Source organism: Alligator sinensis, unplaced genomic scaffold (assembly GCF_000455745.1).
Source record: "Alligator sinensis unplaced genomic scaffold, ASM45574v1 scaffold118_1, whole genome shotgun sequence".
NCBI lineage: Eukaryota > Metazoa > Chordata > Crocodylia > Alligatoridae > Alligator > Alligator sinensis.
This window is the reverse complement of record NW_005841850.1, coordinates 2971112-2974807: the sequence shown is the minus strand read 5'-3', so window position 1 is coordinate 2974807 and position 3696 is coordinate 2971112. Positions and strand designations below refer to the sequence as shown.

At 41.2% G+C, this 3696-nt stretch overlaps 1 long non-coding RNA gene across 1 annotated transcript in view; it reads left to right on the top strand.

Moving 5' to 3' along the window:
* The window catches only part of LOC112551133, a 9965-nt gene that overhangs the window by 3389 nt on the left and 2880 nt on the right, over positions 1-3696 (top strand). Inside the window, exon 2 of the long non-coding RNA XR_003095305.1 lies at positions 1505-1538. This is a non-coding gene — a long non-coding RNA (uncharacterized LOC112551133). The remainder of the gene's footprint in view (positions 1-1504; positions 1539-3696) is intronic.

Sequence of the window (3696 nt, the reverse complement as noted above, 5' to 3'; positions counted from 1 at the left end):
ACACTGGTCAGGCCACAGCTGGAGTACTGTGTCCAGTTCTGGGCACCCCACTTCAAGAGGGATGTGGACAACATTGAGAGGGTCCAGAGGAGGGCCACCCGCATGATTCGGGGACAGCAGGGCAGACCCTACAATGAGAGGCTACGGGACCTGAACCTGTTCAGCCTTCACAAGAGAAGGCTGGGGGGCGGACCTGGTGACCATCTATAAACTCACTAGGGGGGACCAGAAGGGTTTGGGGGAGACCTTGTTTCCCCTAGTGCCCCCCGGGAGAACAAGGAATAATGGCCACAAGTTGTTGGAGAGTAGGTTTAGATTAGACATCCGTAAGAACTACTTCACAGTCAGGGCGGCTAGGATCTGGAATCAACTTCCAAGGGAAGTGGTCCTGGCTCCTACCCTGGGGGTCTTTAAGAAGAGGCTTGATGCCTACCTGGCTGGGGTCATTTGAGCCCAGTTTTCCTCCTGCCCAGGCAGGGGGTCAGACTTGAAGATCCACAAGGTCCCTTCCGACCCTGATTCTATGATTCGTAGAATCCTTAGGATGGATGCAGTGCATCTTTTAATGGTATGGAGGGCATTTCAGAAACTAATGGCAAAATAGCTGTTGTCTGCAATGAAGTGGGAAACTACACAGTAGTGGGGTATATTGATGGCAATGTTGTCAAACGCACCCGTCGTTTACGACACATAGAGAAGATGTAGAAAAGTCTGTCCGGTAAATGATTGTTGCACGCAAATTGCTTTATTCAAAATGGTTTTATTTTGAAATTGCCATTATTTTCTGGAACACCCTCATAGATTATTTCCCTTCCCTTAGTACAGTGGTTTGCAACTTTTTTAGACTCGAGGCACCTTGGGTAGACTTGAGGGACCTTTCAGAAAATGCCAGCTTAGTTTTCAGTCTTTTTTTTACAGAAAATATAATAGAGCAGTTCTTCTGTTGCAAAGAGTAGACCACAACTGTGCATTTCTACCAGAAATCTCTGGGTTTATCTTGTGAATCATGTTTGTAAGCAAAGGATGCTAACATTGTGCGGCACCCTGCAGCACCCTTGAAGGGCTCCCAAGGGTACCATGGCACCCTGGTTGAGACTCACTACTTTAGTATCTTTATTACAAGCCTAACTGTGTCCACACTAGGTGGGGTTGCATGACTTTCAACTAGAGTTGAAGATATAAATTGGTACGGCTGTTGTGAATGGATGAGGCCTTTAGGCTTTTAACTTGTTTGTGGGCTTTCAAAAATGTTTCCAACATTGTTAGCAGTGTCCATTTTCTGCTATGATTCATTTTCATACGTTAAGTAAAAATACATATTTCTGTGAGATAACAGCAATCATCATGATACACCATGAAGAGAATATTTTCAGAGTAATGTCATTCTATGCCAGCTTGACTATTATAAATGCCTTTCATTTCTCTCTTGTGCAAATTAAAGTACAGTAATCTGTTCTGCTCTAATGATTTTAACACGTTGATATCACTTCTGTCTTTGCTGCAGGTTTAAGAAAAAGATTGCTATTAATCACTGAAAGGTATTATATGAACGCCCTTCCTTAGGAAGCAGTAATTTATCTAAGCATAACTGTTTTTTCTCCATCTTTAAAACATTGTTATAGTTTGTCTAATTCTAGCTACATTGAAATATAAACTAGCAAGGCAGCAAGTGCAATTCTCCAGCATTCTGGTGTTTTATTAAAGACTGTACATTGTTTAAGCAGGGTAGCATTAGATTTTATTTTTTTTTGCAAAGCTCATTAGTTATTTATCAGATTACTATACACTTAAAATATAGCAAATATTTACAACACAGTGTTTTATTCCTTAGCACAGACAAACTTTTGTCTTTTCTGTAAGCATTAGCCTTTATTTGTTAAAACTCGGTAGGTTGTTAAAAGAAACTTTGTAAGGCATCTTAACGTAAAGATAGTGAATCAATCTGCTTCAGTTGCTAAAAACTTCTTTTTTGTGTTTTAGCAATCCTTGTAACTATTTTAAAAGACTGACTTAATTACTCTAATTATGGTACTCTAGAAATATTGAATGTGCCAATGTTTTCTCTCTCGTTGCAGTTTATATCATGGTATCATCTACAAATAATCTGCAGAACACTTGTTTGTTTTGTGAGAAGACTTGTTTTCTGGCAAAATATAAATGTAGAGAAGCATTAAAAATAGTAATTCTATAAGAAAAGAGATTCCTGGGAAGGGGATAGCAATTACAGAGTTACCTACAACAATCCTTTAATCTCTTAATAAAAATCACTCCTGCAGAACAGGACACTTTATTTTTGAAAATTACAGTGCTGAAACACAAGACCTTCAAAATGAGGGTGTTGATCAGTAAAACCAGTGTTCAAACCATACTTTGCATCTAATGTGTTCAACGTGGGCAGCTATTATAACAGATTTTGTTTTAATGGCTTCCTGGACTGTCTGGTCCTCTCACGTATGGCAAGAAAAAGAGCAAGCCTTGTTTAACCCCTTCTGGCAATTCCCTAAATTTCACTTGCAGCTGCCTTTCCAGCCTCCTAGGGTGCACACTCAGTATTTTAAAATAACTTCTCTCTCTTGTATAGCAGTTGTCAACAACAGCTCTCAGCATAATTATCTGTGTTTTATATAGGAGGAAACAGACTCAGAGCAAAATGGTTTGCCCAAATTAGTGGCAGAGGTGGAAACAGAACCCAGGTCCCTGAGCCCTATGTTAGGGATCAATCCACTAGGCTACATTTAATTCTCCTAGTTGATTCCACTTCTTTATGAGTAGCATAGGAGACACTGTAAAGGATACTGTGTGCTCCACTTACATGCACATTAGATAAGCGCATAAATTGCTTAACTGTATAAGCCAATGTCAACTCCATTTTTTTTTTGCCTAGTATCAGTTATCTGCATATTGGTTAAGTGCACAGGATCTTCCAGCTCCACTGTCTACTTTGTTATGTGCTTTTACTCCATTTAATTGCCTAATTATTAGCTCTAGAAACCCTGAAAAAGAAACAGCTGTCAAAGGCCTGCTGGAAGCCTAGATGGGAGCCAGTCAGCTTTGGGGCTGTTATTGGAAGCTCTGAAACTAGCTCCCATCATTTTCAAAGCCTCAAATAGCAGCCAGACATGACTGAAACTAGTCTGTTCTGGTGCTGCTAATACTACAGTACTGTGATCTTAATAAGCATTGCTTACTTTATGATCCAGAGAGTACATACTCCAGGTCAGTGTGTATAGTCCAAGGGTCAGCAACGTTTTTGGGCAGAGTGCCAACCTCCCCCCCCAACCTTGACTCATAAAATGTTGATATGCCAGGGGTGGACGATGGGGGAGCTGCGAGGGCCCGATTCTTGTGGCAGTGCAGGCCAGCCCCTTCCCGGCCATCCACCCCGACATGCATGCTAAGCAAAATGCCTTTGCGTGCCATGCTCTGGCACATGTGCTGGGGCTTGCCAACCCCTAGTATGCTCCCAAGACCCTGCTCCTAAACAGAGCATACTGTGATCTGCTTTATTTTTCTGACTCTTCAGTGCTTTGCTTAGGATGGAGCCTGTTAGGGAGATTTTGACTCCACTGTTTTTTATTGGAAAATGCTAATTTGTCAAAACTGAAACCACTTGCAGGGGAGGGACAGTTTCAAACAATTTTTTGGTTTGCAAATTTGGGGGAGGGAAATATTTCAGACTTTTCTAAATTTCCTATT